The sequence below is a fragment of the Sycon ciliatum genome, chromosome 2, assembly GCF_964019385.1.
Source record: "Sycon ciliatum chromosome 2, ocSycCili1.1, whole genome shotgun sequence".
NCBI classification, from domain to species: Eukaryota; Metazoa; Porifera; class Calcarea; order Leucosolenida; family Sycettidae; genus Sycon; species Sycon ciliatum.
Window position 1 is genome coordinate 40977857 of NC_088644.1, and position 25813 is coordinate 41003669.

General features: G+C 45.9%; 1 long non-coding RNA gene across 1 annotated transcript; it reads right to left on the reverse strand.

The window, feature by feature from the left end:
• Positions 1 to 13366: 13366 nt before the first annotated feature.
• On the reverse strand, positions 13367 to 24151 carry LOC135810886 (uncharacterized). Its single transcript, XR_010552439.1, has 2 exons — positions 24020 to 24151; positions 13367 to 14312 (listed from the first exon to the last, which is right to left on the reverse strand). It is a non-coding gene; the product is annotated as an uncharacterized LOC135810886 (long non-coding RNA).
• Positions 24152 to 25813: the final 1662 nt, after the last annotated feature.

Consider the following 25813-nt stretch of genomic DNA (forward strand, 5'->3'; position numbering starts at 1 on the left):
ACTATTGAGAAATTATAGCAATAAAAACTGCTTTATGGCAGTTTTCTAAAAAAAGTTATTGTGTTCTAGTCCATGGACCCCGTCTAAAAAGTAAGAAATTAACGAAATGTGATAGCCGAAAATTAAAATTTCACACAAAACCTCACAATAATCACGACACTTGAAGATCTAATAGTACGGCTTTCAACACTTGTTTATTCCGACACTTGTACTTGTACAAGTACATGTACTGCGCCAACATGCTTGCATGTGAAAGAGGACCACGAGGGGAAAAGGTTGTCGCGTGTGTGATTATTGTGAGGTTTTGTGTGAAATTTTAATTTTCGGCTATCACATTTCGTTAATTTCTTACTTTTTAGACGGGGTCCATGGACTAGAACACAATAACTTTTTTTAGAAAACTGCCATAAAGCAGTTTTTATTGCTATAATTTCTTTTGTTTTTTGGCTAAAGGATATTACCGGTATTATTTTTATTTTATTTATTTTACTAGGGTGTTTCCCACAGACCTATGGTCTTCTTACGGGAGCCCCTAGAAAGGTTAAGCATGAACAAACAAATGGGCGATAATCTGTACAAGAGCGAACAGTGGAAGGCAGCATATTCCACCGATCAGAACCTATAATTGTGTCATCAATGGAATGCCCTAAATGATGGCCTACATGTAGCGACTCTACATGTTATTATTATTATTTTATTTTACTAGGGTGTTTCGCACAGAGCTATGGTCTTCTTACGGGAGCCCCTATGGCTATGTACATGTACGTGTATCATATCAATTTCAATACCGTATTATACGCATTGATGTGCAAGCCTTTTCTTGCAGAAAATGGAACTAGTCTTGCATACATGTATTCATGTTCTTCTGCAGGGGAATCATATGAGTAGTGGCGGTGATACTTTTTTTTATACGCAGGTCATTCTGTGGATGTTGCAGAATTTCATGACTCATCATGACTCATAAAATTGTCTTGTCTTTCAGAAAATTCAGATGTCCACACCCTAATTCCCCTAAATCACATTTACATGAGAATTGTAACCAGGTGCGCGCCGCAGATGTTTTTGTTGATTCTGTGTTTATAATTGTAGTCATGGGTTGTCGTGATAAGGTCATCCGGCATCATATTGTAATGAAATCGTAATCCTGTTGATGTCGGTAAAACTTTTGGAAGCAGTTCAATGATTTCAAAGTGTTACAAGTCCACGATTATCTAAAACAACACAGCAAAGTAGGAACAATAAACATGTATTAAAATGTTAACAAATACATTGCTGAGTCCGACACCTCGTTCCAACAACTACACTGATCCCGAGGATATAAGGGGCAAGGATATATGGTTGGAGGTACTGAGAGATAAACAAGGCACTCCATAATAATAACATGTTACACGACTTTGGGGGAGTATGAATGATATCCAGTCAAACCTCTTTAGGACGAACATCAAGGGACCGATGGCATTTGCTCTGTGAGTTTGTCTTAACCCTATTTTTATAACGAGTGAATACAATTATTTCTCCAATACTGCAATAGAGACACGAATAGATTTCTTCTACAGCGAAAGATTCTAAGCCAGACCAAACCATTGACTCGTCTTTTATGAAACAAATGAGTCACTGAACCTTTCTTTGGCAACATGACGGCAACTGAAACAACAACAGAGAAAATACGATACATGTACAGCACATTCTTGCAGGTACAACAAACAGATTGCAGATCGTAATTCTTGCTCTACCGGCACGCAACTTTACTTGGGGCAGTGCAATCTCGGCGGTACTCACAAATCAAACAGCCCAGACTCCAGTAAACAAATCCAATCGTACGAGATTTTCACGAGACTGCACCCATTGGCTTGTTTCGTATGAAGCAAACAAGTCACTGAATGCATGAACCTCTCCATAATGGAGATTTTCCCTGATATGCGAATTTATTTTGCATACTAGTAGTCGGTCAATGCGTCCTTGAACCTTCGCCTCCAGATTGGGAACTGCCAACGATGCTATGCCACTGGAAACACCCTAGTAAAATAAATAAAATAATAATAATAATAATAATAACTGCAAAATTCAGATTCTACCCCATGATCGGAGCACGGAATGCCGGAAGCAATCATGACCAGTGCCTTACTTGTAACGTACCAATGTACAATGAACATGAGTATTTCGACAACACATCTAAGCCTTACCGTCAAGAAGGTGAACTCGCGTTCTTCGCACACTGTTGGCAAGGGCAAAGAGATACGAATGGATCTATTAAATCCGAATAAAATCAGCACACGTTTCCGTAAATGAAAGGGTGAGCATAAGCAAATGAATCGAAGGAAACTGGTCAACTCAGAGATCACCTGTCATTGAGTATTCCGTAAAAGGAAGCCTCGACAGCAGAAAAGCTAAATTTAGAAAAGAGATCCTGTCAGCTTTTCCATTATTATTTTATTGTATTCCACCTAAAATCAGCACACTTTTCGACGAAAGAAATGAAAGAGTCAACACAAGCAAATGAATCAAAGGGAACTGGTCAACTCACCTGTCATTGAGTAATATTCCGTGAAAAGAGGTCTCAGCAGAGCCGAAGCGAAATAAGCCAGGACACGAAATATCCGAAACAGCTCATGCAAGAAGCAGTTCCAAAGAAGGAAGTTCCTCGCGCATGCACATCCGAAAACGGACTGCACGGCATGCAACACAATGTCTGCCGTGCACTGCACAGCACGCGGCTACCACCCGTTGGTAGATCTAATACCGAGCACCTTACGTAGAAACTTACGTAGCCTAAGTGAAGTACCGAGCACCTTACGTAGAAACTTACGTAGCATAGCGGTGTCGTTTTTTCTGCCATGTGAACACAATAATAGAAAAGCTGACAGGATCGCTTTTCTAAATGAAAGCAACCATTGATGGTCTCGTGGCGGAAGGCGGGAGTCCAAACCTGATTGCACAATCTACAACCCCGAGTACAACGTACAGTAGTGTAGCTAGTTCAGGTAGTACAGGGGCTGGGGTGAGGGAAATCTGATATCCGCGAGTTGCACACTCTTGTTTATGTACTCTTGATATTATGTATCAGATTGCAACGACCAGGAGGCCCAAAGTAGTGGCTGCAAATGACCGATATCCGTCACTTGCAGCTCTGCATCAGAGACCTGTAGCTGGCCTGAAGAGTTGTAAAATTACTCCTTCGTAGCCGGGCGAGTCAGAGCGAGGGCGATTCACGGCTTGGTCAAAAAACTGTCGGCCTGGAACGTAAACGTCGATCTGCTGACACAGTTCACCTGGTTCACACGCCTGACCTGGCATCCTGCCTTGCGTGAAAGGAACATTTTTCCGAAAGCAAGCTTCTTCTCCAAAATTCGAAATTTCATTCCAAAAATGCCGTCGTCCTTGACCTCGAAGCTGAATGTTGTTAGGATACTAGTAGAAAATTAGCGAAGATGTAGCCGACCCATTCTGGCAAGCCGTGTGCCCTCTGGATATGCAGTTGTTCGCCATGGTCAACAATCTTCTTCTCCTTCGTTCGTACTTTCACTTTCCTGACCACGAATACAAGCGGTACCCATGCTCAGGTTAGTGTTTATTTGTCTGTCTATGCACATACATGTAATACAATGTACTGTTCGTGCTGCAGGCACTGGCCGATCATGGAAATAGAGGAAGCAGCCAGCTTTCTTTGAATTCTCGTGCTTTCAACAAAAATATGTACACACTTTCCTTGGCTGCTTTTTCCCACCGCCACCATGCATGCACTGCTTTTCAAATTCGTGTTTGCTTTGGCAGTGGTTTCATGGGTATCCTTCAGCCTTCCCTGGCATTCAAACTTCAGAATAGTTTCCACCCAGGTGCGAGTACCTCTGTTCTGCTTAGCACATTGTAGTAAAATTATTTGCAACTGTCCACCACTGCACTCTTGGCTCACATTCACCACACCATAGCGAGGAAGTTTGTTCTTGGATAGATGTCTGGAGGATGTAGAGCATCTATCCAAGAACGAACTTCCTCGCTATGGTGTGGTAAATGTGGGCCAAGAGCGCAGTGAGGAGAGGTGAACAGTTTCAAATTATTTAGCCACATCCGATCCTTTCTCCGATAATTATGGACATGTTTTACTATACCGGTATATTGAATGGCCACTCATGCTTCTATTGAGAGGTAACACCACTCAGGAAACTGAGGAAAGCCAACCGGTGTTGCACAGGATTTGAGGTTGGGAAGAAAAGATGTTCCGATAAAAGAACTGCGAGTACAGGTCTACTCTCCATATAACGTAATCTCTGGGACCACGCAAACATTATGTTATATCGAGAGTTATGTTATGTAGAAAACCATGTGTAAAATACAAGATGCACCTCAAAATGAAGGGTATTACAAGGCGGGTTCAACCGTGCAAACATATACACACTGTACCACCATCGACATCAGATACCATCAATGCCGCAGAATATATGCACATAGGACTAAACAGGCTAGCTACGGCTACAGCTTGATTGTACCGCGCACGTGAATCTACGTTGTATCGAGAGTGTACACGTCGGGGACTGCGCCGTAGGGTGCGTTATGCCGAGGTTTACGTTATGTAGGACTAAACTGGCCTAAACTGCCTAGCTACAGCTACCGCTTGATCATACCGTGCACGTGAATTTATGTTGTATCGAGAGTGCGCACGTCGGGGACCGCCGTAGTGTGTGTTATGTCGAGGTTTATGTTATGTAGGATTATGTTGTGTAGAACAAATTTTGTATGGGAGTGATGCTGTTTCGGCGCGGGATTTGATTTTTTTATGTACTAACGAGGTTTATGTACAAGTGAGAGTTGTTATATCGAGAGCAGACCTGTACATGGGAAACGTATTATGGAAAGGGCAGTCTGAGTCGAACTAGGATCTCCTGTTCCAGACTGTACCGAAAGCGTGAATATGAATACCGTAAAGTCGCGGATAAAAGCCGGGTTTGCATACAAGCACATCGCAGATAGAAGCCTGAAAATCAAACGGGTTAAATGCATATAAGCCTGTCGCACGTAGAAGCCTGGCTTCTATGCAAGCGCGGATCGGGTGGGTCAAGAGTGCATGCGCTATGTACGGTGCATAGTAAAACTGCCGCCATACTGGTAGTCAGTGGTAGATCTACGCTTGTCGCGCGTAGAAGCCTGGAATACAAGTCTGGCAAAAATATCAGTGGTGCATATAAGCATGGTTTGCATACAAGCCTGGTTTGCATTAAAGCCTGATGCAGAAAGCGGCTCATGTGCTTATAAGCCCGGCTTTTATCCGCGACTTTATGGTACAGGAGAATGCCGATAATCCGAACAATCACTTATTCGAAATGCCAGTTTCCATTGAATTGAAGGGACGAAAATGAGCTTCTGCTCATTTTCCCCGACCCCAAGCACCATTCAAGCGGTGCACAAGATAGTTTGCAACAGGTTGGAGCAACAATGTATCACCGTGGTGTCATATTGAGGAGCTAGAGTGTGTCTAGTTCCTGTGAAGAGAATGTGAGAAATGATGGAAACGTGAAGGAATGTGCAAGTCTTAGATGGATGTGTGACTGCTCCCTTATCAGAATTTTTCCCCATCCGAACCCCCTGGAGAAAGCGTGCGCCCGAGGGGTGCGGATAATCTACACTCTGCTGTAACAGTTATGTACAATGAGTGCCGATGCACATTGGACAACGTTGCAAATGTAGAATTGTAGGTGGACTGTGGTTCACATTAGACGATCGGAGTACCCCCACCAAACGAAGAGAGCTCAACATCACAAGGTAGAGCTTGCATGTACAATCGAAAAAGAGTACATATACCATTAGCTGATGCTGTTAGTGTGCGTTACGAAGTCTGAAGAAAATGTTGAACGATCTCGGCTGGGATGATGGCTACACCTTAGCTCAGTGATTAGAGCATCGCTGGCCTCAAGCGAAGGTCCCTGGTTCGAATCCTGGTGATGACAGTCAATTTTTTCTTCAGACCTTTCCCGTTTGTGCCTTTCCCTCTAACCAGTGAATATTACTGTTAGCTTCGTACTTTGAGTGATTATCACTTACAGTTACATATACAATGTACTTGATAATTTCTTAGCGCATGAAAATCGGAGTCAGTACCACAATATTCCTCCCTCACTATAATGAGTCTAGATACTTTGAATGTGGAACAGGGTCCAGGACAGGATCGTCTGCTCTATCCAAATTATGGCCTGGTTGCAATTTGTCTATTTACCAGCAGGTACATCGCGCCAGGGAGTCATAGCACCTACACTGTAGGGAGACTACACAATACTTTATAGAATTTTGGGTCAGGATTTGGAGGTTCTCCGTGATCTGTGCAATCACGGCCTTGACTTACTGACCCTGAGAACGGCCCAGACTAGCAATGCCATGTACGAGTGTGTATAGATCTGCCCAATGGTGCCCCAGGGGTGGCTGAAACAGGAACCCCTGGGTCGAACCCCATGTCATTTAGCTTTACAGTCGCCTGTGCCATCTACCTAGATGCTACAACTCCCTGCGTTGCACCCAGTAAATGCAGCACATCAAGTATACAGCCATGTAGTGTTGGTTGTCACCTGTTCTGATCGTGTGATATCACAAACAATCTTCTACGGTCCATTCATTCGAACCTGGCACGTTAGGGGCCATCCATAATTATCTATCTTTAACAAGAAACGAGAAAAAAAATCGTTCATGGGCGGGTGGGTCAAGAAGGGTTTCGTAATGAAAAATATTGATAGCTGAAACACTAGTCCATTCCAGCTATTTTTCGTTGAGGGGTGAGTAGGTGGGGGTGGGGGACGGTCACAAGTTACTCATCACTAAACTTTTCATTTCGTGAAAATTATCGATAATGCCGGGTCCATAATTGTCGATCTTTTACACGAAGAGAAAAAGTTTCGTTGGTGGGTGGGTCAAGGGGAGTTTCATTTCGAAAAAAATACTGATATTACAGACATCAATCGGGGGGGGGGGGGGGGTGGGGGGTGGGTGGGTGTAGGAGGGTCCTTCTTTCATTTCGTGAAAATTATCGATAAAGCTGGATAGCTTTAGTCTATGCAATAAAATAGTTGCTTTCTTCACACAGACCGTAAAGTTTAAACAATATCCGGCCAGGTTTGTACCGAACATTTTTTCGAAAGGTAATTTCTCAAATGTTGCCTTGAGTACGTTCTCAGCAACATAGCGGGCCAGTTTCAAATAATTGGACTGCAAACTTGCATCGCTGGTTGTTCCAGCTCCATCACAGGTCGTATCACGGGAAATTGAGTCCAGCTCCACTTCAAGGTTGGGTGACACGTGATGGGCATCACTTCCTGCATGCTGGTGCATGTGACTCAAGAGCTCTGGCTGGCAAGTAGTTTTAGACTGCAGGTGCAATACAAGATTTTTCTGCGATGTGCTATGCATTGTGCATTGCATTTCTCGAGAGACACTTCACGCTATGTGAAAAAAAGAATTTCGCTCAATGTGGTATTGTGCATCGTGCAGTGCAACTTTCCCACAAAACTGGACTCAAAGCACCTTATAGCTGTGGTTCACAGCAAAGATTTTCCTATTTGCGACTCTTGGTTTAATGGGTGCAGTAGCATGCATGTGCCTGGTGATATTGTTGCAATGGATCATAGTGAGGGCGTAGCAGTACTTGTGCACTGATAGTTGGTCATGGCATGAGTACATAACCAAGAGTGGGCAACTCGATGATCCCTCTGCCCACGGCAGAAAGTTTCATCACTTCGGCTTTTGTAGGCCATTGGGCTCACTAATACCATCATGCATAGCCAGAGATCAAAACTTGTACATCACAGCTACGTTAGTTGAAGCAGAACAATGAACTGTGGATCCATGCCTACTGAACCTGATGAAACACTCTATCTACATGGCACATGTAGAAATATATGCGCGCTTGCTCATAATCATTGGATTTCGAAGCCGATCGTACCTTATGTTAGTAGTTGCACATTCTTAGCAGTTATGTAGTTTGATAATAACGTTACGATAGATTATCAATACTGGTGGAAACGTTATGCTGGTTGCATATTTTGTACCCGGTGTGCCATGACCAGGCATGCTAATTCATCGGATATTATCAAGTTTGCCTGCCTGCTGGGTGTTGTATCTTAGCTTCACTGTACTACAAATACGATAGGCATAGTTTTCCTAAATTGCTTCTTTATAACATTCAGTTTGTTTTGCTGCAATCTTTTCACGTGTTTTGCAGGATTGTAGCCAAGGGTGAATACCATTATGATGAGCGAAGGTCTCTGAGAACGCATGTCTGAAGGCTGGTCATGTTGGCCCAACGATGACTTTCATTGCCTGTTTCCGCCACCTTCATACTGGAATGAACTGGAACATGTTCCCTCTCTGTTTCTCATGTGGAAGGACGGAACAGATTGTTTGTCTGTCTCTGTGGATCACCGAAGGCTGAACAGTACAATTGGAAGAATATTGGATCTCACGAAGTGACTGAATCTGAAGCGGCTGACATGCATCTGCACAGCGCTTTCTTTCTGAGATTTGCTTCAAGGCAGGTTATTGTGTACGATTTTGTCCACAGTATTCCTATATTAGCCAAACGTATTTCTCTGATAGTATTGTGACTACACACGCACAATGATCTCTCCGTCATCAGTCTTTCGAAATGATGTGGCTCGCTGATGACAGCATGCATAGCCATAGATCAAATGAGCAGCTAAGGTAGTTGAAGCAGAAGAATGGATCAATGCATCCTGAACCTGGTGTACTGCCTATATGCACCCTCAATAGTATTTGTAATGTGTTAACTATGAAGTATCAACATTGCTTCTCTTCTATGTGGGTGGTGTGAGTGATGTCAGATGGTCTGTACTGCCATGGCCGATGGTGTTCACGGGAAGATGTTGGGTTGGGCCATTGTGCCCTCTTGCAATATGCTGTTGCAGCCTGAAGGCAATGAAAAAGTTCGAATGCTGATCTGCTTTCAAGCGTAGAATGTTACATTATGTGCATTACATATTTGCATAATTATGTTTTGTACTGGAGTGTGAATGTGCGGCAAGGGCATGCACATGTAAGTATATCGCACTGCAAACAGCCTAAGAGTTCACGTGGTATGTGATAAGTACACTTTTGGAAAGTGCGTGCACAGTCGAATCATGTAATGTTAAAACAGCCTTCGTGCTCCTCCCTGAATGGCTGCACAAGTAGAAATCTCCGTCTTCCTTTGCTTCTTTCTGCTTGAGCTGGCATGGTGGTCGTAGAGTTGGAAATTGTTAAGTATGATAACAATCGTTGTTTGGTCTGGAGACAAGAATGCATTTGGATATTTGTCCCAGGACTGCATGGCTTCCCAAACTGCATGTTGAATGCCATAGATGATTATTGTTCGGTTCAAGAAAGGACTCGCGGGTCTGTCTGGCTATTGTGAGCTCTCGCTAGTCCATTTCCATAGCACTTGCTCTGGATTCACTCGCTGGAATATTCTCCAGTATAGAACAAGAAGTTTAGAAAACCTACTGGTGATATTAGTATGTTATACTAGTTTCTCCGCACTGTACCGCAGCTTTTGTTATCACACACATGCGGGTTATATACAGTAGTTTATCTACAATCCAGCATGATGTTCTTCCAAGAACGCCCCCGACCTAGGCCCTCGGAACGACGTTCTTGGGTGTGCAACATCACTTATAGTTCTAAATCTTAGAATTAAGCGCAGGATGTTAGTGATCACGGTTCCAAATGCATGTCATTGCACTCCGCCTTTGGGACTTATTAAACATGTCATTGCACTCCACCTTTGGGATTAATTTAGAAAAGCGATCCTGTCAGCTTTTCTATTATTGTGTTCACATGGCAGAAAAAACGACACCGCTATGCTACGTAAGTTTCTACGTAAGGTGCTCGGTACTTCACTTAGGCTACGTAAGTTTCTACGTAAGGTGCTCGGTATTAGATCTACCAACGGGTGGTAGCCGCGTGCTGTGCAGTGCACGGCAGACATTGTGTTGCATGCCGTGCAGTCCGTTTTCGGATGTGCATGCGCGAGGAACTTCCTTCTTTGGAACTGCTTCTTGCATGAGCTGTTTCGGATATTTCGTGTCCTGGCTTATTTCGCTTCGGCTCTGCTGAGACCTCTTTTCACGGAATATTACTCAATGACAGGTGAGTTGACCAGTTCCCTTTGATTCATTTGCTTGTGTTGACTCTTTCATTTCTTTCGTCGAAAAGTGTGCTGATTTTAGGTGGAATACAATAAAATAATAATGGAAAAGCTGACAGGATCTCTTTTCTAAATTTAGCTTTTCTGCTGTCGAGGCTTCCTTTTACGGAATACTCAATGACAGGTGATCTCTGAGTTGACCAGTTTCCTTCGATTCATTTGCTTATGCTCACCCTTTCATTTACGGAAACGTGTGCTGATTTTATTCGGATTTAATAGATCCATTCGTATCTCTTTGCCCTTGCCAACAGTGTGCGAAGAACGCGAGTTCACCTTCTTGACGGTAAGGCTTAGATGTGTTGTCGAAATACTCATGTTCATTGTACATTGGTACGTTACAAGTAAGGCACTGGTCATGATTGCTTCCGGCATTCCGTGCTCCGATCATGGGGTAGAATCTGAATTTTGCAGTTATTATTATTATTATTATTATTTTATTTATTTTACTAGGGTGTTTCCAGTGGCATAGCATCGTTGGCAGTTCCCAATCTGGAGGCGAAGGTTCAAGGACGCATTGACCGACTACTAGTATGCAAAATAAATTCGCATATCAGGGAAAATCTCCATTATGGAGAGGTTCATGCATTCAGTGACTTGTTTGCTTCATACGAAACAAGCCAATGGGTGCAGTCTCGTGAAAATCTCGTACGATTGGATTTGTTTACTGGAGTCTGGGCTGTTTGATTTGTGAGTACCGCCGAGATTGCACTGCCCCAAGTAAAGTTGCGTGCCGGTAGAGCAAGAATTACGATCTGCAATCTGTTTGTTGTACCTGCAAGAATGTGCTGTACATGTATCGTATTTTCTCTGTTGTTGTTTCAGTTGCCGTCATGTTGCCAAAGAAAGGTTCAGTGACTCATTTGTTTCATAAAAGACGAGTCAATGGTTTGGTCTGGCTTAGAATCTTTCGCTGTAGAAGAAATCTATTCGTGTCTCTATTGCAGTATTGGAGAAATAATTGTATTCACTCGTTATAAAAATAGGGTTAAGACAAACTCACAGAGCAAATGCCATCGGTCCCTTGATGTTCGTCCTAAAGAGGTTTGACTGGATATCATTCATACTCCCCCAAAGTCGTGTAACATGTTATTATTATGGAGTGCCTTGTTTATCTCTCAGTACCTCCAACCATATATCCTTGCCCCTTATATCCTCGGGATCAGTGTAGTTGTTGGAACGAGGTGTCGGACTCAGCAATGTATTTGTTAACATTTTAATACATGTTTATTGTTCCTACTTTGCTGTGTTGTTTTAGATAATCGTGGACTTGTAACACTTTGAAATCATTGAACTGCTTCCAAAAGTTTTACCGACATCAACAGGATTACGATTTCATTACAATATGATGCCGGATGACCTTATCACGACAACCCATGACTACAATTATAAACACAGAATCAACAAAAACATCTGCGGCGCGCACCTGGTTACAATTCTCATGTAAATGTGATTTAGGGGAATTAGGGTGTGGACATCTGAATTTTCTGAAAGACAAGACAATTTTATGAGTCATGATGAGTCATGAAATTCTGCAACATCCACAGAATGACCTGCGTATAAAAAAAAGTATCACCGCCACTACTCATATGATTCCCCTGCAGAAGAACATGAATACATGTATGCAAGACTAGTTCCATTTTCTGCAAGAAAAGGCTTGCACATCAATGCGTATAATACGGTATTGAAATTGATATGATACACGTACATGTACATAGCCATAGGGGCTCCCGTAAGAAGACCATAGCTCTGTGCGAAACACCCTAGTAAAATAAAATAATAATAATAACATGTAGAGTCGCTACATGTAGGCCATCATTTAGGGCATTCCATTGATGACACAATTATAGGTTCTGATCGGTGGAATATGCTGCCTTCCACTGTTCGCTCTTGTACAGATTATCGCCCATTTGTTTGTTCATGCTTAACCTTTCTAGGGGCTCCCGTAAGAAGACCATAGGTCTGTGGGAAACACCCTAGTAAAATAAATAAAATAAAAATAATACCGGTAATATCCTTTAGCCAAAAAACAAAAGAAATTATAGCAATAAAAACTGCTTTATGGCAGTTTTCTAAAAAAAGTTATTGTGTTCTAGTCCATGGACCCCGTCTAAAAAGTAAGAAATTAACGAAATGTGATAGCCGAAAATTAAAATTTCACACAAAACCTCACAATAATCACACACGCGACAACCTTTTCCCCTCGTGGTCCTCTTTCACATGCAAGCATGTTGGCGCAGTACATGTACTTGTACAAGTACAAGTGTCGGAATAAACAAGTGTTGAAAGCCGTACTATTAGATCTTCAAGTGTCGTGATTATTGTGAGGTTTTGTGTGAAATTTTAATTTTCGGCTATCACATTTCGTTAATTTCTTACTTTTTAGACGGGGTCCATGGACTAGAACACAATAACTTTTTTTAGAAAACTGCCATAAAGCAGTTTTTATTGCTATAATTTTAAGAGCTGCATGCATGCCAAAGCTTGTCATAAAAGAAGAGCAGACTTAAATAGGCATCTTGTACGCATGATTTCTAACATGTAACATCCCTGCCGAAGAGCGTTCTTCCATACTACAGTAGAGTCGAGCGTCCAAGAACGTTGTGTCCAAGAGGTTAGCCTTGGGTGTTCGTATTTTTCAGCCATCCGGCTGCGCTCTTGTAGCATGTTCTTAGAAACAATCATGTTAGGATCATATTATTATGTATCCCGAAAGCTGCCGGAAAACCAACACCGCCATTCTTTTAAACTTAAGGCGGTGGCGTTCTTAGCATTTCAGGCTGGACATTCTTGGGCAACACGTTCTTTGGCGCCCGACTCTACTGTAGTACTGTACATGAAATACAGCTACTACAACTGTAGTAATATAGAATGCCGATTATCCGAATGATTGATTGTCCGAACTGCTCAGGCTGCATGGCAGCAGGCTGTCATCAACATGCATCCCATGATAATTTCGGGGAGCTGGAGTGTGTGCCAAAAAGAATGAGAAATGAAAGTATGCATGAGGAAATGAGTATGTTTTAGATGAGTGTTTTCCCACGCCCTTATCCGAACATACATGCACTCGATCGCCATAACCCCTGGCACACAGCACACAGCTTCAGAACCTGAGAGAGTATGATATGGGTATGTCACAAGTACTCCCAGGTCCCGAAGCTTTCGTCTCAACAAAGGATCATAATCGACGACTTGTAATGAACTACATTTTGGTGGTATTATACTGTACTTGTTTACATTCAATTTAGGAATGAGTTTAAAGCATGAGAACTATCCACAGCAGACATTCTCACTGTTCGGAGTTGCCAAAAACGTGGTGCATGTACAAATCAGGGATGGGTACAATACCAACATCTGAGGTGAGTCTATCAGGAAAGTGAATGTCGTCCACTCTATAAAATGGGGTCCCTCAAGAAAGATGCGATTTTGCAGGCATGGACGTTTCCAGCCAGGTGACTGTATATACAGTGATCTAAGTTATGCAAAGCTTGACATGAATGATTGGCTGGACACGTCAAAGAGAAGGAAGAGAGAAGCAGACCAACCTTACACCAGCTGAGTGTAGTGGCCCAAAACAACAAACTAATTCTGTGTGGCCTTAGAGGAGCTGGGCAAGATGTGTACAGTGAATTAAACAATACAGTAAACGTGGGAGAAGAAGTGACAAGACTGAGTATGATACACTGTGCCAGCACAGTGCACATACTAGTGCAACTGTTGGTGTAGTTGCAGTTGGCCCACACAAGCAGGTCACTCGATTGTAGATACACAGAGCGCATTCTACATCATACAAAACATGTTGAGCTAGGCAGCAGTGGCTGGCATTTACCGACATACACCAATGCCAATGCGCGGCTTGAGCAAATATTACAAGCCTCGGAACACCCATACGCCATTTTAGAGACAGAACAAGGCGATGAGTAAGCACCAAAGGATTATATGAATAGCGGCCAGGCAATAATTCAGGCCACTGCTGCTAATCAAGGACTAGTTACTAGTACTAGTATGTTGTCAGTGTACCCTGAAACGATGCAATCACAGCGAACGTGATACATGCACATCATGTTGCCTGGTTCTTGGTTAAAAGTTGTATCCTCAATGCTTGAGGTTTGTGGGGTCCCTCCAGCTTCTCAGAGTCCTGCACAAAAAAAAGATAAAAGCAAGTGCAGGTAGAATAACAGTAAGCTCACATAAAACCTCTTCGTCTTGCTAACAAATTTCGTGATTAAATCCTCAGCATGGGAACGAGGCTACAGGAAAAAAAAGTTCAACCATAATAATGCAAAAAGGCAACTTTAGCTAATCATATTTTTGGCAGCAACACTATACTGTTTGTATAGGAGAGTTGGCTTGGTGCATTCATGCCAAATGCACTCCCTATAGTATTGTATTACTGTACTTCATCATTCTTTCTTTCTTTCTTTTTGCGCTGTTTTACCACCTTCTTACTGTATTTAATCCACTGTTCCTGTTCCTTTTCCCTTGCCTGTATTTCACCTGATGAGAAGGCTTGAAAGTATACTTGTGAAGACAAAAACTTTCAAGATGTTTGTAATGAGCCTGAAGTGTGTCCTTTTTATGAGTATTATCGCATTTTTGTCTCAGAGGAAACTGTTTTCATCATTTTACTTGGGCATTCATTCCCAGTAGCCCTAATGTCTTCTAACAGAGTGCGCAAGGTACTGCATATTCGGCGCATATTTTATTTTCGGCTATTAACGGCCTGTGCATTTTTAATTCGGAAAGTGGTGGACATCACGCAACTAAATTGTAAATAAAAGGAGGTTTGTCAACTGACAACCGCATACTTTTTCGACATCACTAACGAGAGAGCTTGGAAGCTCAGGGCCCTACGCTATGCTTTTTTGCCTTGATGACCTAGACAAAAAAAAGCATAGGGATGTTATAAATTCTTTAAAAAATTCCTTTTTTTTTAAAGACATAACCTGGGATTCGAACCCGCACTATCGCGCGCCCTGCATGCATCCCCCGATACACTTCGCATACATACTTATTCTTCCAAGTTGTTTCACATTGTGATCTTGCATTCGAAAGCCCTATTTGAATATGCATTGTGGCCAGCCGTCTTTGATGGCACGGTACGGTAGGGGATAGGTACGGGACAGGTACGATCGAGGGTAATACGACACCGTCTCCCGTACCATACCGTACCATCAAACACAGCTGGCCACATACAGCTGCACGCAATATTCAAATAGGGCTTTCAAATGCAAGTTTTGCGTAGCTAAAGTATGTTAACGCGGTGACGTAATGTTTTCACTGTATGCTGATGTCTATCACGCGCGTGTTCGCGCCAGCTCACGGATGCGCCGTTGTGCGCATGCGCAAACTCTCCCAGCAGCTCGCTTTGCATACGTACACCCTTCAGCAGCCTTCGTGCCTGGCTCTCTTTGTTAGTTGCATTGGCTCGCATGACTCTTGCTCCGTGTTTTCAAACTCCGGAGTTCTTCAGTTCTGTTCAGACTTCCTTGTACAAGGTGACATCGTCGTTTCGGTCTCTTGTTGCCTAGTTGTGGTGTCCAGTCCCTGGGCGGGCTGGAATTCTGAGTGCTGTATCCGCGGAGTGGTTTACTCAAATTTTCTCAAATTTTCCCACGCTGAGGCAAGAGATGTCGCGCAGGTCCGCCAGGTCATCTTCTAGCCCCTACGCTAGAGCAACATCCTCCCCTGCTCCTGGAACCACCCAGGCCAGAGCCCCGGCCCAGAACCTCGCGCCGCCTCGTGCTCCTCGTGCTTCGGCTCTACCTGGCCAAGTGCCTCCGTCTCAGTCAATGCCGGCCGGCCACCCACCCCAGCCCACGCTGGCGAGCCAGATCTCCGCCGCCGTGGCTGTTGCTATTCAGCCTCTGGCCGACAAGGTTACCCTGCTGGAGCAGGCTGGCGCAGCCCAACTCGCCGGCCCAGGAACTGGCGTAAACTCGGGACTCGCTCATGTTCCGACGTTCAGCGGGGCCTCGCTTTGTGCTGCCGGATCAATCGCCACTGCAGCGCCGGTTTTACCAGTATCAGTACCGGCTGCCAGCTACCCGACACAGCAGTGGCCGTCATCTGGAGACCTCCCCGTGGTGCCGCCTCGCCTTCGAGACCGGATTGTGCGAGGTGAGTTCACAGAATTAAGCGATTTGCTGCCTGAATCCCTGGGCTTCGAGGGGGATCATGATGTGATGCAACTCGACGTGGGCGCGGGCCGATCTGTGCAGCTCGTCCCCAAATCTTCCCACCGGCAACCCGCCAAACGACACATCTATGATCTTGCCACATGGGTGGAAGCGTTCACCACATACTCGAGGGTGCTGGCCGACGCCTCACCACAGCTGGCAGGTGATCTCTGGGCGTATCAGGCCATCATTGTCGATGCCAACGTCCGGTTCCACAATGATGCCTGGCTGTCCTATGACCGCAAATTCCGTATGGCCACGGCGTCCCTCCCTCACCGCTATTCCTGGTCCGTCATTGACCCGAACCTGTGGCAGTCTTGTCTCACGGGCCGTGGGCGGCCTTCGTGCCAGCGTTGCTCCATGGTCCATCCAAGTCAGCCCAGCAGCTGCCCCTTTCGTGGGGGGCTCCCAGCCCCAACAGCGCCTACGGGGAGCCAGTTCTCGCACCAGCCTGGCTTTGACGGCAAAGCCATCTGTCGTAATTTCAACTTCGGCAGCTGCTTGCTCTCCCCCTGCTCCAGAGCACACGTCTGCATCCAGTGCCGCGGCCGTCACCCCGCACGCCAATGCTCCAAGTCTGGTGACTCGACCAAGAAATAACTCTCACCCCAGTGGTGACGCTGCTTTATAGGTGCCCACTAGCACGCCTGTTCATGTTCAGCGCTTTATCAATCTTCCCTCTCCTCATCCAAATGCAGTATTTCGCTCTTATGGTTCACAAGGCATGCAGTATGGCTTTCGTATTGGCAGCTTTCGCCCCATTGCATCTTCTGTTATGTCTCCTAATCACTCTTCGGCTTGTGCTTGCCCTGCTGAGGTTACTACTCATCTGCTTAACTGTTGTAACCGCGGAGAAACTGCGGGCCCATTTGCATCTCCGCCATTCCCTCACATGCATATTTCTGGTTTGGGTGCTATCCCGAAGTCTGATGGCAAACTGCGTATCATCCACGACCTCTCGCCCCCTGCCGGCTCGAGTGTGAATGACGGTATATCTCGGGATGAATTCAGCCTGCAGTACGAAACTGTCGATACAGCTATCTCTCTGATCATGCAGGCAGGGTGTGGCGCTCTTTTGACGAAGGTCGACAGGAATGCATTCCGTCTCTGTCCTGTTGCCCCCTGTGACTGGCCTCTTCTGGGCATCTTCTGGCAGGGACAATTCTATCATGACAAAGTGCTACCATTTGGATTGCGTTCTGCACCATACATATTCGATAAATTCGCCACAGCAGTCCAGTTTATTCTCGAGGATGCATGCCACCTAAGCCAATTACTCCCCTACCTGGACGACTTTCTGAACGTTAGTCCGCCCCACCTGCCCGTTGCGGAACATCATCGCTCACATATCTTAGACATGCTCCGCTATTTGCAGATACCGGTGGCCTCTGAGAAAGTCGAAGGCCCATCCACATGTCTCACCTTCCTCGGCCTGGAGCTGGATTCGCTGACGTTTGAGATCCGGTTACCGTCCGCCAAACATGGGGCGTATCTCGGCAAAGTCAACGGCCTCCTTCAATCAGGCATGGCGTCCCGGCGCGAACTCGCCTCCGTGTTGGGCAATCTCTCGTTCGCGGCCCGGGCTATTCCTGTCGGTCGTACCTTCCTGAGGCGCCTGTACGACCTTGACCGTGCAACAAGCAACCTTCCAAAGCACAAGGTTCTCTCTGGCAATAGCACCGTCATCCAGGAGGACATACTCAGCTTCAGAGCGGCGGTACCTGGATTTCTGTCAGCAGCATGGCGTTGTGGCCCTGCCTGGAAGCGACGTTCCACTGTGCTACTACGCAGCCCTCCTCATGCGCACACTGCGGCCGGCCTCGGTTCGCACATATATGTCAGCCATCTGGAACTTACACGTCGAAATGGGCCTCGAGTACCCGAATCAGCCGACGTCCCTGCTGTCACGAGTGTTAAGAGGCATAGCCCGTTCGTCGGGACCTGGCCGCCCTCGTTTGCCTATCACAACACCCATCCTCCGGCAACTCTGCCAACGCCTCCAAGTTTCCTCCATGCGGCACTCAGTTGACCAGGCAATGCTGCAGTGCGCCTTCACCCTGGCCTTTTATGGCTTCCTGCGCTGTGGTGTGAGCTCACCTCGTTGACGTTTGGCAACGTGGCCCTGGACCAACAATCATTTCGTATCACCATCACGCTGCTGCAATCAAAGACGGACCCGGACGGTAGGGGCACGGTAGTCCACGTGGGCGGCTGTACCGATGTCATCAGCTGCCCTGTTACGGCGATGGTGCGGTACCTGACGGCAGTGTCGGCAGAGTCCCAATCTCCTAGAGATCAGCTGCTCGTCTACCACAATGGCCAGCCTCTGACACGAGCGGACGTCACGAGGGAGGTGCGGACCCTCCTACCGCTTTGTGGGATTACAGATCCGTCCAGCTATGCCAGCCACTCATTCCGGATCGGAGCAGCCACGTCTGCAGCTATCGCAGGCGTACCAGAGCACGTGATCCGCCATATGGGGCGATGGCGCAGCGACGCCGTGCTGCGCTATATCCGTGTTGAGCCATCCGAGGTGCGGCTAGTATCAGAGAAGCTAGCCACAGTGAGTGACTGACCAGTAGCGCTGCACCTTGACGAATGTCTCCTCCGGTATACATACCAACTCTCAGTACCGCTATCGGTACCTAGATTTCTTGACTGCTAGCAGCTCCTGCTATACTCCTCGTTCAATGCTCGCGTTATTTCTGAGCACTGACTTATTTGGTTGGCCCACCAGGGTAACTAGCTTGGGCACTGAACTCTCAGTAGCTGGCAGCATTCTCTCTACTCTCCCGAATCACTCTATTCGGTTACTGCCCTTGGCAGGTCAGCCGCCATTTCGGTCTCACTCCGAATCACTCTATTCGGTTACTGCCCTTGGCAGGTCAGCCGCCATTTCGGTCTCACTCTCGGTCCCCGCCTCTGTCGGGTCGGCCGCCCCCATGGTTACACACTGCCAGCTCCTTCGCCCAGTTACCCTGTGGTGCCAACCAACTACTGCTGTGTCTGTGTGTGGGTCGTGTATGCCTCCGCGTACGGAGCATGCGTTAATGCAAGTTTTGCGTAGCTAAAGTATGTTAACGCGGTGACGTAATGTTTTCACTGTATGCTGATGTCTATCACGCGCGTGTTTGCGCCAGCTCACGGATGCGCCGTTGTGCGCATGCGCAAACTCTCCCAGCAGCTCGCTTTGCATACGTACACCCTTCAGCAGCCTTCGTGCCTGGCTCTCTTTGTTAGTTGCATTGGCTCGCATGACTCTTGCTCCGTGTTTTCACCCACCCACCCACACCGACTTCATTGTGTTACAATTCTTATTCTGTAGCACCCCGCTTATACTACTAACCTCATTCGTCTTCCAAACTCACTCTGCTAAACAAAAACAAGCAGGGATTGGGCACTGAACTCTCAGTAGCTGGCAGCATTCTCTCTACTCTCCCGAATCACTCTATTCGGTTACTGCCCTTGGCAGGTCAGCCGCCATTTCGGTCTCACTCCGAATCACTCTATTCGGTTACTGCCCTTGGCAGGTCAGCCGCCATTTCGGTCTCACTCTCGGTCCCCGCCTCTGTCGGGTCGGCCGCCCCCATGGTTACACACTGCCAGCTCCTTCGCCCAGTTACCCTGTGGTGCCAACCAACTACTGCTGTGTCTGTGTGTGGGTCGTGTATGCCTCCGCGTACGGAGCATGCGTTAACGCAAGATAATAACGTAAAGCAACTTGGAAGAATGGGTATGAATGCGAAGTGTATGGGGGAATGCATGTAGGGCGATAGTGCGGGTTCGAATCCCAGGATATGCCTGAAAAAAAGGAGAATTGAAAAATTTATAACATCCTATGCTTTTTTGCCGTCAGATACAGATAGCGCCAGGCGTGACACAAACAAACACACAAACAAACACCAAATTAAAGCTGTGTGGACCCTGGCTAGCGCCAGACGTTACTGAAGTAACGTCTTCTGCATAGCTACGGGAATAAAAGAATTTTTCGTCCAGCGCATGCGCCAGGAGTGAATAGCAACTGAATAGAGCGGTTGTCATTTGACAACCCCCCTTTTATTTACTAGAGGAAACGCAAAAGGTAACAAGATTACGTAACCCAAGGTGAGAAGGCACTGAACGAACTGTCAACCTACGAATACAACCTCAGTGTAACAACATGCTCTTTCTGCTTACACAAGCAGAAAGAGAAAGAGCACGTTGTTGCACTGAGGTTGTATTCGTAGGTTGACGCTTCGTTCAGTGCCTTCTCCCCTTTTATTTACTGGGCATTTGTAGCCTAAAATTCGTTTTGCAAGGTTCAACGTGACAGTGCATACAGGCATCAGCAGTACAGGCTGAAATTTCAATGTGGCCGAGATGTGTTTTTGCCCTGGGGAGGCTGCAATTTAAAAGCGTCGGAAATTTGCATACTTTACAACACAGTACTGAGCATGCGGTGAGCTGATCACGAAATGAATTGGACGTACTAATAATGCTAAGGGATTCGGGGGCGCATCAAAGGGGTCAGCACCAAGAAATGGGATAGATTTGTGCCCAGTTCGGGTATGTATATTGGGTATAGAACGGAAATTATTGGCTAAGCCTCGGGCGACTCCTACCAGTATTGCCACCAATGGCCCATGGCTGCTGATCTCTGTGATAGAAATGAGACGTGTATGTGAAACCAAAATACGGCTTTTCAAGATGTACTGTAAGACATGTTATTATAACGAGTCGCACATTTAACGATTGTCCAAAATTCATAGGTTAACGAGAAGATATGTTAACAATCTTGCAGTATTCTGCCATATACACACACAGCATATATGAAGCAGTACGGCCTCAATGGATCTATTATAACGAAGAAATGTCATCCGTTAAAACGTTAGATTTGCTTCCTCGTTATATATACATGTCTTACAGTATGTGCATTTTGTGAAGATCTGATCTAAGGGACACCTTGTTGGGTCTTGCCAATATTCAATTATTATGATGTTCATATCTATGCATGAATTATAAGCAAGAATCAATAACCCCAAGAGTATGCAGCTTTGCACATGGAGTCTGCCACAACACGTTGACCAAAGTACATGAACCTAGACACGAGCTAGGGAATCAGCTGAGCTGCTGCGTCATTTATGATCTGCTATAGTTTCCAGTCTCCATGGAGATTTTTCTTGGAGACGTCGAATCTACAGTATTAGGTGTGGAACTATTGTACTAAACCGCAGGAGATAGAATCTATTCAGCTCGGACAACATTTCACTACGTACGGAAGGAAGTACGCCGATCAAAGCTTGCTACATCCCGTTTAGTCAACTTAACGGCCCAAATAATGCTTGGGTCATGAACTCATCGCTGTTGGTCTTTCGAGGGTGCCTGACAATGGTTGTTAATGCACAGTACCAGCCGGGCCAAATGACAAGATCAGAGACATAGATCTTCCTAGTTCAATTGCTGAAACGTGACTTGTGCAAACGTTACGTAGCAAAAGGAACTGTACTATGGCACTACACGCCATTCACAATAATCAAAAATGCCCACTTGACAAAACAGAATTTCATCAACGGAGCCCCGGGATTTTTTCTTCTGTACATAATATCAAGAGTACATAACCCCCCAGAGTGTGCAACGCCTGATCCAGCTCTGTATACAGGTATAGGGTCTTGGTCGAGCGGAATCGGATCTTTGCGTCATAATACCGTACACATCTGAGGGGAACCCGGGGAGTCGCGGGTACTCTTGGATCAAAAACAATGGTGCCCTGCCTCGAGACCGGCCTTGAGCTGGTGTGGAGTGTACGCATGACATCAGAAGATCCGATTCCGCTCGACCAAGACCCTATGCAGAGCTGGATCGGCGTTGCACACTCTGGGGGGGTTATGTACTCTTGATAATATGCATTATGGAGTCATAGCATAAATAATAATAAGGGAGACGGCACGGTAGACTTTCAGCCTAAATCATAACGAGGGCCAGCTGGGCAGCTCAAAAGAGAGCTCTATGCACTATTGGCAGAGTGGTATACATGAATAGAGAGTGACCACCCAGTGCGTGAAGCTTTTCGTGTCACCCTAGAAAATTTCAAAAATTAATAATGTGGGTTCAACCCCGGGCTGCCAGTGACAGTTGCCCTTACTGCCTTAGGGGCAAGTGCGATACATACATGCTCGCATATAGCATCGCTTGACTGACCCATGCTTGGGGCCAGTGGGTCAAGTCCGCGATCACGAGTTGCATAAACCACGGATCATGTAGAATCTCCATGGATCCAATCTGTGTACTGTAAAAGCAGACATTTTTGATGGTGTAATATTTTCGGAATTCTCCAAAATCGGTGGTTCGGTGGAGGGAAATTTTCGGTAATACCCGCTTTCCAGGTAAGGGTGCTAGCACTACTAAGAAGTACCGAAAAATTTCGGTGCATTTTTTCGGTAAAAATTGTCGGCACCGAAGTTACCGAAAATAAAACACCACTGAAAATTTCCGCTTTTACAGTACATCATTTTGGGTATCATGATCTCGTGTTGTTTCCTTGGGTGCTACGACTCCCTGACATGCATTGATCCATGGCACGGTATGATTTGGGCGATTTCAGCCAATCAGTAGACGTTCTGAGAGGGGTATATTCAACGATACACCCCGCTCAGTTCACATGGGTCGCGCCAAGAGTGAATATTGGAAGGAGTCTTGGGAAAGTGCCCTGGGAGAAATGGATTGCACCATTCTATACATGTACTGCATTCCCCATAATTTCCTCGTGCTATATCCTCGGGAAAATATTTAACGTATACCCTTCACATACTCATAGAATAATCCAAACGTATCTGCAGTCAACCACGGGTATAACAACCCACGGATAGTGAGACTATCTTCAGACCTAGTAACAATATAGCCGTATATTTTCAACCCCGTGAATGACGCCAACTCCCAAATAGCAACACTTTTCTCATGCCCGATCAAGGGTCGTTCGTTACTGGCAAAGTTAGCTGGACATCTTGTCATGTAGTCATTATTACTTCAAGCAGGGACAATGAAATACACCCCGCCCCCTTTCCTGCAGAGGGAACAGTGCTGTGTCCAGGTCCGCATGCAGCATGGAGGTGCTAGTAAGTCACTGGCATATTTTCTCTTGTGGATCGATGTACAGTGCGTGACAATGCTTCCATAGTGGTGGTGGTGGTGGTGGTGGTGGTGGTGGTGGCGGGAGCATACTGCACTGCAGGGCATTTCCACACTGGCGTACTATTATTTTCTCTTGCAGACGTGCCGTGCACGACAATGCTTCTAGTGATGGTAGTGTGGTGGTGGTGGTGGTGGTGGTGGTGGTGGTGGTGGTGTGGTGGTGGTGGTGGTCACAGTGGTGGTGGTGGTGGTAGTCACAGTGGTGGTGGTGGTGGTGGTGGTGGTGGTGCTGCTGCTGCTGCTGGTAGTGGTGGCGGCGGTGGTAGTTGCGGTGGTGGGAGCATTCTGCACTGCAGGGCATTAAAGCAAGCTCGATTGTGCATGCATGGTGGCGGTGGGAAAGAGGAGCCAAGGAAAGTGTGTACATATTTTTTGTTGAAAGCACGAGAATTCAAAGAAAGCTGGCTGCTTCCTCTATTTCCATGATCGGCCAGTGCCTGCAGCACGAACAGTACATTGTATTACATGTATGTGCATAGACAGACAAATAAACACTAACCTGAGCATGGGTACCGCTTGTATTCGTGGTCAGGAAAGTGAAAGTACGAACGAAGGAGAAGAAGATTGTTGACCATGGCGAACAACTGCATATCCAGAGGGCACACGGCTTGCCAGAATGGGTCGGCTACATCTTCGCTAATTTTCTACTAGTATCCTAACAACATTCAGCTTCGAGGTCAAGGACGACGGCATTTTTGGAATGAAATTTCGAATTTTGGAGAAGAAGCTTGCTTTCGGAAAAATGTTCCTTTCACGCAAGGCAGGATGCCAGGTCAGGCGTGTGAACCAGGTGAACTGTGTCAGCAGATCGACGTTTACGTTCCAGGCCGACAGTTTTTTGACCAAGCCGTGAATCGCCCTCGCTCTGACTCGCCCGGCTACGAAGGAGTAATTTTACAACTCTTCAGGCCAGCTACAGGTCTCTGATGCAGAGCTGCAAGTGACGGATATCGGTCATTTGCAGCCACTACTTTGGGCCTCCTGGTCGTTGCAATCTGATACATAATATACCTCGAGCGTTTAGGGACCATCGCAAAAGTTCGCAGAAGCCCCTGAAACGAAGAGCATACGTTTGGGGGGGAGGGAGTCGGTGCGAAAATCGCAAACCGGGCTTCAATTCAAAAAAGTATTGACGACATAATTATAGGAGCTGTAGGATTAGCATGCCATCACAGCCGGCGTAGATATATCGCTTGAATGTGAAAGCAATATACACCAATCAACGTTCATTGTAATGCTCAAAGGATACAACTGCATAGCTCTAGCTGTTCTCGTTCTTAGATCACCCACTGCAAGGTGATATCATCGTTGCATTTATAAAGTGCTGTACATTGTTACACACTGATACAACAATGCTTGTGTAGTATTATTATAATAATTATTATGTGTGAGCATCGAAGTGAAAAAATGAAGCCCATATTGTGACTGTCGTTTCGTTTGAGGGGGGAGGGAGGGGGGTCAGGCCCGAAACTCACGGTCTTCGTTTCGGGGGCTTCTGCGAACTTTTGCGATGGTCCCTTACATGAAGACAGTTAACCCGGGTCAAATACTGATATGCCGCCAAAAGTCCACTTCTACAGTAGGCAAAGCCCGATTTTGCCAGGGAAGCTTCGATATTTTGCCGCAAAATTTTGCTGGCTCATCGTCGATATTTTGCTTTCATTTTGCCAGGCCACTCGATATTTTGCTCCCTTTTTGCTCAAAAATTTGTGTCACGTGTGAGAAAACTGACCGAAAGTGGGTTACATGTTGGCAAAAATGAGAAAAAGTGAGTCACGTGTTGGTAAAACTGTGCCGAAATGAGTCATGTGCACCGTATATGTGTAAAATCTCCCAATTCCCAGCCAACACACCGATATTTTGCTCCATTTTGCCAGCAAATTCCCTTTCAAAATTCTTCGATATTTTGCTAGCAGAATTGCTAGCAAAATCGGGCTATGCCTATTCTACAGTCCTGGTCACGTGAATCCGTTCGCGCGAAATTTGCATCTGTAGTGCCGTTCAAACCTGGCGCGAGATACGCACAGAAGTAGATCTACGTTTGTACGATTTTCTTGACCCGGGTTGATTTCAACCAGGGAGTCGTAAAAGCCCGGGAGAGGACACGGCACACATTCCCAGAAAACATCAATTCTTTGCCTCGCGCTGCCGGGGAACGCTGCCAGGGAACGGTGTTGCGAGGCCAGGAAATTATTATTTTCGAAAATTGTGATGTCTTCTTGAAATACTAATTGGGACATTCTCCGATTTCTCTTAGAGCACGGAGACGATTGCTCCGTCGAGTCTTCTGATC